General features: G+C 39.9%; 1 protein-coding gene across 5 annotated transcripts in view; it reads right to left on the bottom strand.

The window, feature by feature from the left end:
- Positions 1–9,220, bottom strand: part of UBE3A (ubiquitin protein ligase E3A) — a 97,464-nt gene extending 88,244 nt beyond the window's left edge. For 3 of the 5 annotated variants that reach the window (XM_027083255.1, XM_027083254.1, XM_027083256.1), the window contains exon 1: positions 8,675–8,784. The gene's annotated coding sequence lies outside the window, so the exon portion shown is untranslated. Of the gene's footprint in view, positions 1–8,674 lie in introns of all 5 variants that reach the window. The other 2 variants (XM_027083252.1, XM_027083257.1) reach the window with 2 other exon arrangements.
- Between the last annotated feature and the right edge of the window lie 6,540 nt (positions 9,221–15,760).

Below are 15,760 nucleotides of genomic sequence, written 5' to 3'. Positions count from 1 at the left end.
CAATCTATTTCCCAGCAGTTTCACTTCCATGAATCTTCCCAAAGAAATATGTGCACAAAGAAATGTGTCAACATGATCACTGCAGCATCATTTATAATAGCGAAAAAGGAAAAAACTCAAAATATCCATTAGTAGTGGGACACATATATTTGATATATCATACAATGGAGTACTATACAGCAGTTAAACTAAACTAGAGCTACATGCATCAACATACATATCCCAAAAAATAGTTTAAAAAAAAAAAAAGCTGATGAAAGATATGTACAGTAACAATACCATTTTGTAAAAATTTTAAAACACAAAATCCAACACCATATATAGCATTTACAGATACAAGTACACATATACAGTAAAAGTATAAACAAGGATATGAAATTCAAGAACCTCAGGATAGTTATTACCTTGGGTAAAGAGAGAAGGTAATAGGACTTGGGGGTGAGGTGGCTACAAGTGCATATGTAAGACTGCATCTGGTTCGCTAAGGATCAAAATTGGCGTAATTTATAGTTCTGAGTGATGGGTAAATAAGTACCTGATATATTATTTACTGTTTTAAATGTTTTTTTAATTAAAATATATACATATATTTTAAAAAGAAAAAAGTGAGCATATAATATACAAGCCGAAAATTACTTTGGAGATCTTCTAATCCAACCTACTTCCTTGATAAAAGAACTAAGGAAAGATATCAGAATAAGAACACAAAATAAATACTATTGGAGTCATCGCCATTTTAAACACATACTACATAGCTAAAAAAGCACTTAAGGGGATTAGACCTTGTTCGCTGGAGAGAAAACCTTGGTAGGCTGAACAGCGATCAGCCCCAATTTCTCAAAATCTGGTGTCAGCTAGTAATATGGAATGGGCATGTGTGAGCACATGTGCGCGCGCGCACGCACACACACACACACACACACACACACACACACACTCTCTCTCTCTCTCTCTCTCTCTCTCTCTCTCTCTCTCTCTCCCCCCCCCCTCTCCTAGGAGTGCCTTGTCAAATTCAGCACAGGAATAGGCAGTAAAGTGGGTCTCTGGCCCACTATCCAGGCTGACCCCTAGTCCATCTTTACTTAAAATTACTTGAAGTTCTGAGGCCTAGAGGATTGTTCCAGATCATACTTCATTATATCCTGATCATAGTTCATTAGCCCACAGCACATATCTAAAAGTAGTCCTGAACTAACTAAAAAGTAGCTCATTCATCCAGCACTTATAAATACCTAAAACAGCACACGGAAAAAAAAAAAAGAGAGAGAGAGACAGCAAATATTTAGTGTTCACACAGAATCTTCAATCCAGGAGTAAATAGTTTAATTTCAGCTGAGATAAGTGACCTATCAATATTTTACAACTTGGATCCATCTATTTTTAAGTTCACCCCTCCCTACCCTTCATCTACCCAAAACATGTAAGAGGAATTTTGAGGAGGGAGGAGACTGACTCAGATACTGAGTTAAATGAAACCCTAAGATTTTACTTTTTATTTTGAAGATACTATGAAATACAGTACACTGGGTAATAATTAAATTTAAAGAAATAGATGATTTTAAATGCAGAAATCTAGTTTTATGTATATGAAAGTCTAATGTTTGTTCAGCTTTTCTAATATATTATACTTAAGTGTTCTCATGTCAACATTAAAGTCAACTTTTAAGAAGCAGTTCCACCCGTTTACAGGGCAGAAATAGAGACAGATGTAGAGAACAAACGTATGGACACCAAGGGGGAAAGTGGCAGGGGCGGTGGTGGTGGTGGGATGAATTGGGAGATTGGGATTGACATATATACACTAATATGCACAAAATAGATAACTAATAAGAACCTGCTCTATAAAAAGTAAAATAAAATTCAAAAAAAAGCAGTTCCATTTTATCAAGCACAATGTACCCCTACGTTAGCTACCAAACTTTATCTATTTCCTATTTTCCTCCTCTGTTCTTTAAACATGTTTGATATGTGTCCTAGTCCATTTAGGCTGCTTATACAACAAAACACCATAGACTGGGTGGTGTATAAACAACAAAAATTTCTCACAGTTCTGGAGCCTAGGAAGTCCAAAATCAAGGCACCGGCAGATGTGATGTCTGGCAAGAGTCACCTTCCTGCTTCATAGATGGCCATCCTCTGGCTAGATCCTCGCAGTGGCAGAAGGGAGGGAGGGAATTCTTTGGAGTCTTTTAAAGGGCATTAATTCCATCATGAGGGCTCCATTCTCATGACCTAATCAACTCGCAAAGGCCCTACCATCTAATGCCATCACAATGGGGGGTCAGGATTTCAACATATGAATTTGGGGGTTGGGGGGGACATAAACATTCTATAACAATACGTTACAGACATAGCAAAATGTGTAAGAAATTGAATATGAATGAAGCAGCTTAACTAATTAGGGAAGGTTTTCATTTCTTAGGAGCTCTAAATTTGGATTATCTTAAACAGCATAGTTTTCTATCACCAACATGGAATATGGCACATTATCAGCTCACTTCAGAAAACTAGAAAAAAATGTTACCTAAATATTCTTTGTGTGAAATGGGATTTATCAATTAGTATACATGTCACATACAATAGGTGTTCAAAAGACAGGTATTTTTTAATTCTCAAAACAAAAACTTTATTTAGCAAAGGTAAATATTTAGTATCCTTATTCATGACACACTGTAAGGTTATCAATATTGGCAAATAGAAACACAAGGCACAATAAGCAGAATTCCTAAGAAAAAAGTACTAAGGTAATTAATAAGTTGGAAATAACCCAAATTTCTCCCTGTGACCCATTAGCTTTATATAGAAAACACTGCTGGGCATCTCATCCTTTCCCTTCCAAAAAACAGGATTATGCTTTACATATGATAAAAGATAGGAAAGTATTTGTTGTATGAAGAAATTCCTGTAGTGGTATCTTCAGTGCTAGAGCTATCATCTGAGAAGAAAATAAAGAACATCCCTTTTAGAAAGGGTGCTAAAGAGTGCAAGTGACAAAATGTGACATTTGTCCATACTGAGTGGTACATACATGGTTGTTATATTATTCTTTCTACTGTTTGTATATTTAATTTGTAAGGAAAATTCAGAATTTACACTGTATCACAAAGAATATAAAAATAACCGAGTTAGCATATTGGCTACAGCTCACAAGGGCAATTAATCCTGAGACTATTTCTCACATTCAAGGAGACTGCTGAGGTAGACGTCTATTAGAGACTTGAAATGGATAAGCCATTCTTTTCGATACAAGGAGACAAAAGTCAACAAATGAAAAGAATATGTGTAAAGTACTGGTAGCATCTTCATTCAGCCCCTAGCTATGTAATTTGTGTGTAGCACTACTTGTCTCAAATGTGAAAAGGAACATTCTGAATTACTGAAAGTATGAAAAAATGGACACCTATTAAGACCTAAAAAAGAGCTACAAGCCTGCATACCACAAAGAGACAGGTCAAAAAAAAAAAAGTTTCATGTTTTATTTCTGTAACATAAAGGGATCTGTGCTTGACTAACCTCATCTCTTCCCAAAGGGTACAGAAGATCAACTTCTGGAACACAATGAACTGTTAAAGAGTCACCACAGTAGTCTCCACACTGGCAAGCCAAGAGTTTCATTGAAAGAAGATTTTTATCCTACTTGGGTTAAGTGTTCAGGGCTCATACACCACCTCCTTGCTTTATTTGCAGCACAGATGTTGACTTTAATTAATGAAGTCTTACTTAGGATTCTCTTCCACAATCCACATATGACATCTTATGTGAGATTCCAGAAGATTTCCTAAAACTGAACTTCAGGAATAATTTAATCTAGTAAGGTTCTAAGTCTCCAAAACCTCTTTTCCTTTCAGGTCAACCTTATGATTCACTTGCCTTTATCACATTAACAGGAGAGGTCAAAAGTAAAGCAAATTACAGAAGTGATTTGACTTTGGACTAATAATACTGAATAATGCATCACTAACTATTAAGATCTACTGTTTATTTCAAATGTAGTTACCAAATATAAAATAAATTCACATACTAAGTATTTCCAAAAATAATATTTCTATGGAAAGGTTAAAAATGTTAGTAAAGAAAAGCATGAAAATACACCAAGGTTCCAACAGTCTGTCTACCACTAACCAAGCTGTTTTCTTGGGCAAGTCACTAAATCAGTTATAAGGTCACTTTATAGAGTACCATTAATTTACTTTTTCAAGAATGATCTCATTTGAAAATCATTCCTCAGAAACAAAGCAAGTATCACCCTTACTTGACAGAAGGAACAGAGCCAAGGCTTAGAAAGCTAAATGGCCTACTCATGCCCAGCTAGGAAGCTAGAGAAGAAGGATGAACCCACAATCTTCCGACACCAAAGTTAGTGTTTCTTCCTCCACATCAATGGTTCTCCATGACTTTCGTTCACAGAACCTGTTGAGACTCTAAAGCACTTAAATTTTTATATATAATTTTAGGGCGTTCACAGTCACAAGGCTTAGAATCAAACAGTAATAACAGTCAGCTAAATCTCATGTGCAAACAACAGTAAAAAAAAAAAAAAAAAGTACTAGCCTTATTTCACTTTCAGACAGACCTTATACTTAATGATCTTTTTTTTTTAACTTACTATCCATAATGGTATTTATGTTAAAGATAACAGATAACTCAGATCAAAGCACTGTGACAATTTTGAGATTAAATGAAAAGTTGGCAAAGAAATTTATCATGTATTTGTAAGTAATCTCATTAAAAAACTATTTATAGGGACTTCCCTGGTGGTCCAGCGGTTAAGACTCCGCATTTCCACTGCAGGGGGCGTGGGTTCGATCCCTAGAACTAAGATCTCGCACCTTGCATGGTGCAGCCAAAAAAAAAAAAAGAAAAAAGAAAAACCTATTTATGTAGCATCTTTAAGTATTTCAAACATCTCATGTTTTGGACATAGATATAGGCTTGTAGATTAACACTATTTCCACTTAGTGTAATTTTACTTTATTTTCTTTATTAGAAGAAAAAGCCCCACTTCCTCCAGTAACTGCTATGGTCAGAAAAGGCATCTTGTTGAAGGCTGCCTTCTACTAATATCATAGAAAACACTCACTTAACTGCAATAAGGTGGGTGGGCATTCTCAAAGCAAAGTAACACTCCTCCTAACTGGTAAGACAGAACATGTACCATTATGTGCAGAGTCCTGACCTGGAGTCCAGAGGCTCAATTTGTGCCCTGGCTCTGCCACCTGGTGACTGTAAGAAAACCATCTTAAAGCTCTGCACTTCAATTTCCTCATGTGTAAAACAGGAATAGCCCTACTCAGGCTCACAACTTCTGTGAATTTATAACCAGAAGACAGAATGATGACTGTCCCAGAAAAATACCAGAGTATTTACAGGCAACTTGCCAAAGTAGATTTATTTTTTTAATACATATACATACACACAAACACTAACATACTATGTGCCAGACACTGGGTGGAGGATTGGGACCAAGATATGAAGTATCTAACATGTGCCAGACAGTGTATAAAGGAAGCAGTAAAACAATATTCTTTAGAACAGGAGCTGGGAGTAGGAGGTGTTGAGTCCATAGAACTGCCTGAGGAGTGGAAGGGCACCAGGAGAATGGGGCTCCATTATTTGACAGGGTTTCACAAAAAGTGTTATATGGAGAAAGTCACTAGACTATACACTTCCAAAAGACAGAGACATGAGTCTTGTCTTTATAGCCCCTACACCAAGCTCAGCTCAGAGTAGCCACAGTAGATTCCTAATAAATGTTAGCTGATAACTAAGTCATCCATACTCTGGTAACACACTCTCTGGTAAACACTAGAAGTCCTTGTCCTTAAAAAGTGAGTTCAAAACCAGTAAGCAAAGTAACAATGTAAAGGATAATATGTTAGAGTCCACTGTCTATAAGGTGCTTTGAGAACATTCGGAAAAACTGGGTAGGAAGACTTCAAAGGATAATACTTATTAAGTGCCTATGTGTTAGGCATTGCACATGCTTTAATCCTCACAACTCTGAGTTAGTCTCACCACCCCATTTTACAGATGACAAAACTTGCGGCTCGAGATTAAGTAACTTGCCAAGGGTCAGACAACCAGGGTAAGCCAGAATTAAAAGCAGGATCTAACTCCAAAGCTATTTCCACTATACATACCATAATGTCTTTGGTTTTTATACTTTACCTTTACATTTGCAGCGGGGAGTGAGCAGGGACTATCACAATCAGCCAAAATTTTGTCATCCTGAATCATTATGAAAAGAGCATCTAAAACTTTACCCAAGTATTTTACTTAAAAAATCACTTCTGAAAATTGGTCTTCACTCATAAAAATCATAAAACTAATTTTTTAACAGCTGCATATGTATATTTAATGTCATGTTTCTACATTTTGACCTATACAACTACAGGTCTAAACAAAAGCGCAAAACATGACTGAAGAACATGACCAGTAATCATTTAAGAAAACAGACACTTTAAGTGTTTGGGCTGAAAAATTTAGGTATGATCCATAGTTTTATATTATTCCACTGACTGCATATTGAGAGAAACAGCAAATTATTCCAAATATTTTTTTAAGGGGAGAGAGGATTGTTTTTGGAGGGGAGAGAGGAGGAGTCATTTAGAAATGATCTATGGTTTAAGGAATAAAACATTAAATGTTACGTGTCAAAGACACTGTAGGTACCCAACAAATCTTGTTAAATGGACTGGGCAAGTTGGATGAGAATGTGTCTTCCTCTCGCTTCTGACTACTTACTTAAGAAGCTTTTTTTTAAGCCATGAAAAAAAGTGTAAATTTAAGAGATATGAAATACAAGCAGCATATAAAACCTGTGAAAATGAATCAGAACATTGTAATTTGTGTCTCTGTGTAAACTCCTCAGTAACCCAGCAATGTCAGAAAATGGTGTACATGCTACTCAGCACATTAATGCTACTTAGTAAATACTGACACAATAAGACTTTCATAGTTTACGTTCTAATTTTTAAATTTTTTTAAAACTGTTTTTGGTTTGCTATTTAAAGCATTCCTTTAGTGCCACAGGAGTTTAAGTCTTTTTTTTTTTTTAATATTTATTTATTTGGCTACGCCAGGTTACAGCTGTGGCATGTGGGATCTTTCAGCTGTGGCATTCGGGCTCTTAGTTGTGGCATGCGGGATCTAGTGCCCTGACCAGGGGTCAAACCCCGGCCCCCTGCATTGCGAGCCCAGCGTCTTAACCACTGGACCACCAGGAAGTCCTGAGATCATTATTTCTTCAAGCTACTTCTTGTTTCTGTTTTGTCATGATTAATAATTTCTTTAATGGGCTTCTGGTCATTCTTTGGATTTAGCAGCACCATCATTAATATTGTATTTTTTCATTAAAAATGTGATAAGCAGTTCAGATTTACAAGCAGGGTCTAATTCCAAAGTTATTTCCACTTCTTTTTATCTTCCTAAACTCTAAACTTTTTTACATGGTTTACAAAATAATCTCTTAAGTAAGGGTACTTACTCGTCAGAGGTGTGAGATAAACACTTCTCAGCCCTCTTGTCCAAATCACTTGACAACATTTACTGGGTATCTCAAGTGTCTTTCACAAGTAACTTTTTAACAGTTGTACTTCTGAACTTTAGGTCGTTTCCATTTCAATCCCCCTTCTCCCCCGACCCCAGACAAAATTCTGGGGTAATCTGCTGCTTCTCTCAATATTGCAGATAGTGGAATGATCTGAAATTATGGGTCATACCTGTATTCCTTTCTGATTGATGGAGGGTAACTTCGGACTGTAAATCCCATATGCCATTAGCTGACATTTTCGACGGCACCCTAGCCACTTAATAAATATAATAACAGACTTTGTAATGTTTCTTTTTTAACATATCCACAGAACGTTTTAAAAAATTCGGAAACTAAATTATCTTTCAAGAATTCTAAGATTAACCAACCAGCGTCATATTAAAATTATTTTTAACAATTTTATGGATCAAAACATCTGTCGCATTAAATTCTGACTTTACCAACAAAATCCTCCACACCATGACGAGTCCTTTTCATTTTCTCAACTGTAAAAAAAATAAGGGCCAACTGTTTGCAGGTTTGCATTTAATAGTCTCCAGCAAACCCAGTAGCTCACGTTTAATTTCAGAACCTCGATGAATAATCTGTGAACACAACCCTTGGGCTTGATTTAACAATTCATCCGCCCTCCCTCCCCACCAGTCCACCCCCAAAACCCCAACCCACCAAAGCACACGTCTAAATATTTCTTCACCAAGAAGGCCAAAACCTCGAAAGCAGCGAGGAAGAGCTCCCCTTGGAAGGAAAAGGCCAGCCCTTCCCAGCCTGAGGCCCAGGCCGGCCCTGCTAGCCCCACTCCAAGAAGGGCCACCTCTAGATCGCCAGCACGCCCCGCCCCGGGCCCGCTCGTGTCCCCTCGGGCGACAAAACCCTCCCTCCCTGCGGCGCCCAGCCAGGACTGACAGTCACGGCAGGAGCAGCAGCAGCCGCTGCTAGCAGAGGCCTACTTCTGGCACCGGCCTCTCCAGACCGCGCGCGCCCCCAAACACTCGCCCCGGCGGGGGTGGGGGCGTCCCTACCCTCGCCGGAGCCTGCCCCGAAGGGGGACTTGGGCGGCCGAGGAGACGATGGGAGATGCCACCCAGCCGCCCCGGCCCAGGCCCAGTCCTCAGCCACACTGACCTGTCGTCGCCCCCGCGCCTGGGCTGCGGCCCCCGCAGCAGCAGCAGCCGCTTCACTGGTCGTCGCAGCCCTCACCCGCCGCCTCCGCCCGCCACCGCCTCGTTCCCTTTCGCTGCCGCCACCGCCGGCGCTCATGCGGGACCCGCGCTTCCTTCTCCGGAGACCGAGACCGGGAAAGGAGGCGCAGGGGCCGCAGAAAACCCCGCGCTCGTCGCCAGCCGCCGCTCCGCCGCTGCCTGTCCGCACCGGGGGGCTACGCGGCCCGCCTGGCCAGGGCTAGGTGCGAGGTGGTCCGAGCACAGCCCCGAAGTAGAGCCGAGAGAGGTGCCGCCGCCCGCGGCCGTGAGCGCCGGGTCGGCAGAGGTGAAGCACAAGTCGGCGCGGCGGCGGATGGCGGGCGCCCGAGCCGGCGGAAGGCTACGCGGAGGCGGGGTGCGCGAGCAAGAGAAGGGCGGTGTGTCGAGGTTCCGGCGAAGGCGAGTCAGGCTCTATCGTCTCCTACAGTCACCCCGAGCCCAGCGCCACCATCTTGGGAAAAACGCGGATCTCGCGGCCGCGGCGTAAGCGGGGAGGACTGGCTGGGCGGGCCGAGTATCCCGGCAGGCAGCGCGCGCCACCCGGCCGGGCGAGGGCTCCAGGCCTGGACGCACGGACGCGGGGCGGGGCCGGTGTGCGGGCGGGAGGGCGCCGCGCTCTGCCCCGCCCTCCACCGCCAGCTCCGCTCCCCTCCTGCTTGCCGTCGTCGCCAGCGCAGGGGCTGTTGGGAAGGGGAAGTAGCTAGCGCCTCCCGGAGTCCCACCAGGTTGGTCGCCATGTTGGCACTGGGAAGAGGGGGCGATGCCTCTTTTGAGCCACCGTGGTCTGTGGCCCGACAGAAAGCAGGCGGTACACTCCGGAAACGCCCTGGAGCCCTCTGGAGTGTTGGCGAGTCCCGTGGTCAACCCAACCGAGGAACGTGCCTGAACTTGGACGCTCCCGATTTTGTTGGGGAATGAATCGGCTCCGAAATTGCGCCAAGGGGGCTTTGATAGCTGTTAGCCCCGCGGTGGGGCAGAACACTCCATATTCTAGGTCTCCGATCCCAACCCTTTTACGCCCTGAGCTGCTTTGTAAACATTGCAGAGGTAGCCCAAGAGTGCGGACCAGCTTTCAGGGGACCAAGGTCATCTGCTTAGGACTTTTGCCAACACACGATGTGTCACTAGTTTACATGAAGGTGAAAGCCTGTCTCCTGCAATTTTGACCTTCAGTAGGTTGTCGATAAAGAGAAAGTGGCCCCTTAGTTGACCCCAGCTGGATACAGGCTAATTGTGATCCGTATGACGACTGAATCCATTTAAAGCCGTGCGCCTTCATATTTAGCACCAAGGTCACCATCTTATTTAAAAGGATTTTTTTTATGGCTCTGCAAGACTTACTAGCAAAGCTGCAATGGGGTCACTAACAATTCATATCCTTAAGGTTTGCGGCTTTTGCTGCATAGAATACTGTATGAGATCCCATTCATCTAGTATTCAAACTTTTTATATCAACAATAGTACATAACAGTGAATTTAACTGTCATTCTTAGAACATCTTTTATATATTTATATGTATATATGTATATATATAATATATATTTGTATACTGCTTCCCAACAACAAAAAATAAGCTAGTGGAATTTAAATTATTCTAGGACAACTGATGATAAATGACAGTATTAAAGCATGCCCAATTTTAACTCAGTTCCTTATTTTTTCATTTTCTTCCATTACAGATTCTCATTTGGAAACTTTGCAGTTATGTTTTATGGGAGAGATTAGTTAAAATCAGTCTCTTAAGGATTTATCTTTGCATATTATCAAAATAGGCAAGTGTAAATCTTTAAAGACTTCATTAAAGTAAAATATTACTACAATATCTAGCATATGAAGATTCTTTTAGCAATTCTACTTCCTCTTACGTAAAAATTGTCTGAATAATGTAATTTTTTTTGTAATAAACTGGTATATCAAATGTGGCAGAAAACCATGAGTTCCAAGAAAATTAAAGACAAGAGAAATAAACCTCTTAATTAAATGTCAGTTAAATGCCAGTTCTTTACTAAGATCAAAGAGGATCCCAATTCCTCCTTGAAATCTGGAGAAATTACCCATAGCCCTTTTAGCTCGTTAATATTAAATAGGCATTCTTATGTGTGATGCTAGTGTCAGACTTGTTTCAAGAACCCACTGTGCTGTTTGCCTTGTCCATGTTCAAATTTCAAAATGTTTGCTGGTAAAAATTACCAGTATGGAACATTGTCAGGAATCCTTAGAATACTAATAGTGTTCCATCTCCATATATATCAGTTTTTATGAATAATTTTTTTTCCCAAGTCAAACCCATATTTTTCTTCAGGTACGTTTTCCCAGAAAAACAACTTAGTAGCTACCAAGTTAAGTAGTAAATTTGTTAGACTATTGTAGGCAAAATGAGACCCAGTAGTTTCTGAGTTTCTCATTTCAGGTATAAAGTGAAAAGAGCAGTTTAATTTTTTTAGCATAGTGCATTAATTCCTTTAACAAACTTTGAACTTCTACTATTTACCCAGAACTGTGCCAGGCTTTGGAAAACAATAAAAGATCAACAATCCCTATCCTTGCCCTCAAGAACTCACAGTCCAAGAGGAAATCACCAGTAAAATGAAATTTATTTTGGAGTAACCCAACAGTTTTTATAGAACAGTGTTCCCCAAATTGCTGATGAAGTTGGTTTTTCAACAGGGCTGTTTTGTTGCTCAAGATTTCTTTTTGATGTGAGTCACAACAGATGAATCAAAATGCAAAAACACAATTTTTTATTACCTAGCATGCCCCTGGGATCAGGAAGAAGCTGAAAGAATGGAACAAAAAATGGTTGGATATGGTGGGATAAAAGTTACTGTTGCTATATTTAGGTTGCATCAAAATGTTACACACTCAACTATTGAAAAAGACTAGGCTTTCAGTATATGAGTAGCTCTCAGTATTTAAGAAATACTGTTGTAGCAAAATTAATTCCATGAAAAACGTTGCCTGGCATATGACAAGTGCTCAGTAAATGTTAGTGCTTAGTAATAGCTGTAGTGATATTAGCATTATCTGTATCATTGTTTATCATTACGGACTTCAGGCATTAACTCCTTCACACCTTCACCCTTATTCCTACAGATTACCCAAATCTGTACTCCCCCTGAGCTCCTGTCCTAAAGTATGAGCCATCTTTCTTCCTTTCTACAGCTAATATATATATTATATATATATGGGGAGAGGTGCCCCTCAAGACTTAATCCCTCAGTCATTCCCTCTCCTGTTCATTAATTCTCCTATTAACTTTGTCCTTTCTGTTTGGAAAAGCTACCAGATTGCCATTTTCTTCCAAGTCCCTCTTCAACTACTGAAATTTAGCATGTGCCCCCACTTTACTAGCAACATATACATTGCTAGTATTAATGTCAGTAATGGCATAATGATCAAATTTAAAAGTTGCTTCTCAATTTTCATGGTATATGACCACTTTGCAGCCTTCCACACTGCTAACCACTACCTACTGGAAACTGGTCCCTTGGTTTCCATCACCGTGAATTCTCCATCTTCTGTGTCTTGGACCACTCTTTCTCAACTCTTCTTTACAGAATGCTTATCCTCTCTGCTTTTGGTTCTCTTTACCCGCCATTATTACAGTCTCTCACAGAACTGTTTATGTATACTCTTTCTCTATCACTTATATGTCAGGAATGAAATCTGAATCTTGAACACTGACCTCACTCAGAAACTTGAGACATGTATCTTCAGCCCCTTATTGAAAATTTGTATTGAATATCCTACAGGCACCTCAAATTCATCCACGTCTGAAATCGAACTGCTGACTGTGTCCCATTTTTCATCATTAGCTGAGATGTGGAGAATTGTGGAGAGAAGCAGGTTTTGGAAGAATAAGCAGGAATTGGTTTTTGCAAATGTTAAATTTGAGATGCCTATATCTCTGTAGTACAGACTGATTGCTAGTTGGCCCCTAATATGCACTCTACTCTACTCTTCATACATGATAATGGAATATCTAGCCAGATGCACAGTTGCCTGTAATAAGCTCTCTAAGTGTGGCCATGTCACTAAGTTCTGACTAGTGAGATGTGAGCAGAAATGATGTGAGCAACTTCCAGATCATATTCTAAAAGAAATGAGATGCTCCTTTCCCTTTGTCCCTTTCTGATGATTGGAATGTGGGGTTGTGAGCTAGAGCAATAAGATGTGTCCCTGAGGACTTCCTGAGTCACAGTTTGTATACCAGTGAACTTTGGTGTGAGACAGCTACTAACTTCTATAATCTGCCATGGTTATTCTAGATACCTTTCACTGCAGCTGACCCTGTATCCTAATATCCAAATGAAGAAATCAAGGAAGCAGGTGGACGTAGGCATCTGGAGTTAGGGGTGAATGAAACCAAATCATCCTACATTCTTTGACTTGATTGATGACTCTACCATCTGTGGCAGTCCCCAATCATAATGTTAGTAATCCTAGATTTCTTCCTCTTCCTCACTCTCCTGACATTTAGGAGGCAAAGTTACATATTCCTTAAAGAATTGATTTTAGAATTAGGTAGCATAGCAAAGTGGTTAAAAGCATAGGTTAACAACTGCAAAAATGCTGGGCAAAATCATAAACTCCTCTGTGATTTGGTTTTCTCATCTGTAAAATTGGGTTGTTGTAAGGATTACAAGTTAGTATACATAAAAGCACTTAGAGTAATGCTGGGTACGTAGTACAAGCTCAGTAAAGGTGAGCTTTTTTTTAATCCCATGCAAATTCCAGTTCTGCCGCTTACCAGATATAGAAACTTCAATTAAATATTCAATTAATCTTTCTGTTTCCTCATCAGTGAAGCAGGAAAAATAATAGTACTGACCTCATCCGGCTACTGTGGAGAGTGAACAGGGACAATATATGTGGAGTGTTTAGTGCCTGGCATATGGGAAGCGTCCAATAAATGGGAATAGGCACTACTATTACTATTAATAGCTGTTATTGTCATTATTATTATAACATCCATTTCCTTCTGTATAATCCCACTGCTGCTACCATAATTTAGATCCTTAGTGTTTCTTACTTGAACCAGAATATAAGCTCCAGAAGGGCAGGGCCATTTTATCTTACTCATTATTGTATCCCCAACACCCAACACAATGCTGGTCCAATACTTTCCTACTGAAGCATCTCATCATGGAATGTTTTTTAAAGAAACAAATGTGAATCTTATTGCTCCCTTGCTTGAATATAGCAGTGGCTCTTCATAGCTTTCTGGAAAATGTTCAAACTCCAAGAATAAGGCCCCCTGGAGGTGGGCTCTGCCTCCCAGCCCCGTTTCCTTCCACTCCCCTCATGGATCCCTTCCTGGAGCAGTACTTTACAGTCATTTGGAGCCCTTTTGCCTGCAATTCGTTCTGTCTTTTAAACAATTTCAAGCACCTCCTCTGAGAAGCCTCTCTAATCTTTCCAGGCAGGGTTGTTGCTCATGCCACTTCTTCCTATCATGTCACTTTTCACATACTGTTGGTTTATGTGCTGTGCTTACAATTCTGTCTCCCCTTAAGTTCCTTGAGAGAGGAGAGTGCCTTTGGTTTGCTTTTTGTTCCCAGTATCTATCTCCGTAGCTAAAACCTGGCAAGTCCTCAAAAAGTGTTTGAATGAATGAGCTAATATATGGTAAAGTAGTGTATCTTTGGATATTTCACTTTTCAACTGTGCCAAGCAGAGATACAAGGTGCAGAAGTGCCTGCCTATACAATTTAGTGGGGACAGAAAAATCAGGCAAATAAATTTGTTTTGATAAATTATCAAAGTAATATATTTTAACTTGTGAACTCCAGCAACTAAGTAAGCAACAATATATGTCTTTTAATCTTTTGGGACCTTAGTACTATTATGTATAAAATTAAGATAGCAAGATAACCTACAAAATTCTCTTAAATCTACAACTTATTCAACCACTAAATTTCACTAATTGCACATATATCCAAGACTACTTAAGAAGTCATTCAAGGGCTTCCCTGGTGGCACAGTGGTTGAGAGTCCGCCTGCCAGTGCAGGGGACACGGGTTCATGCCCCGGTCCGGGAAAATCCCACATGCCTGGGAAAGGCTGGGCCTGTGAGCCATGGCCGCTGAGCCTGCGCGTCCGGAGCCTGTGCTTCGCAACGGGAGAGGCCACAACAGTGAGAGACACGCGTACCGAAAAAAAAAAAAAAAAGTCACTCAAGCAAAACCCTGCAAGTCATTAAATCATGCTTTTACTATGGTCATTTCAGTCTTTGTGCCAGCCTTACCCAGCTGGAGAGTAGATGGAAAAGAGGAGTTTTATTGAACAGCGGTTGCTGCTTTCACACTGAATTCATGCGTCTAATACAATTTTTAACACATATCATACTGATCCTAACAGAAATTCTAACAATTTTTTAAAACTAAGGAAGTGCGTTGTTTAAATAAAATCTTGGTTAGTAAAAATAGTGTAGACAACTATACTTACTGTTTTCTTTGGGATACCTCAACTAAAGAAAATATCTAGCAAGGGAAGAATCGTGAATATAGTTTGCAATTGATAAGCAATATTTTCTTATTCTTACTCAACACAAGAGAATAAAAAATTATCAAAATGATAAAATTTACTATTGGAATTTTTTGGTATTCCTTGAAACAAAGCTTGCCTTCTTTTTGTTGTTTTTATTTTTTCGTTGTGACAGTAAATCATCATTATAATATAAAAAGACAAAGGTTTTTAAAAATTCTAACGCTGATATTATTCTTGACATAAAATATTTTATATTGCTTCTTTTTTTAGTTCCTGCTAAGCATGATAGTGATTGCATATATATTTCAGTACTTAACGCAAAGTTCCTGAAAATGAATTCATTTCCACAAATTGCATTTCTGAACCAATTAAGTGCTAGTTGCTTAAATACATTGTACTAATACTGACAACAATCTTTGCTATTATGCATTTCATGGATTAGGAAATTGAGCTTAAAATAAGTAACTTGCCCATGTCCCACACCTAAAACCTAGTAGAGCTAGGGTGTAAATCCGTGGGC

The sequence above is a fragment of the Aethalodelphis obliquidens genome, unplaced genomic scaffold, assembly GCF_003676395.1.
Source record: "Aethalodelphis obliquidens isolate GAN/ISIS:26980383/991018 unplaced genomic scaffold, ASM367639v1 scaffold49, whole genome shotgun sequence".
Classification (NCBI taxonomy): Eukaryota; Metazoa; Chordata; class Mammalia; order Artiodactyla; family Delphinidae; genus Aethalodelphis; species Aethalodelphis obliquidens.
The sequence above is the reverse complement of the archived record's forward strand: the minus strand, read 5'-3'. Positions and strand labels throughout refer to the sequence as shown.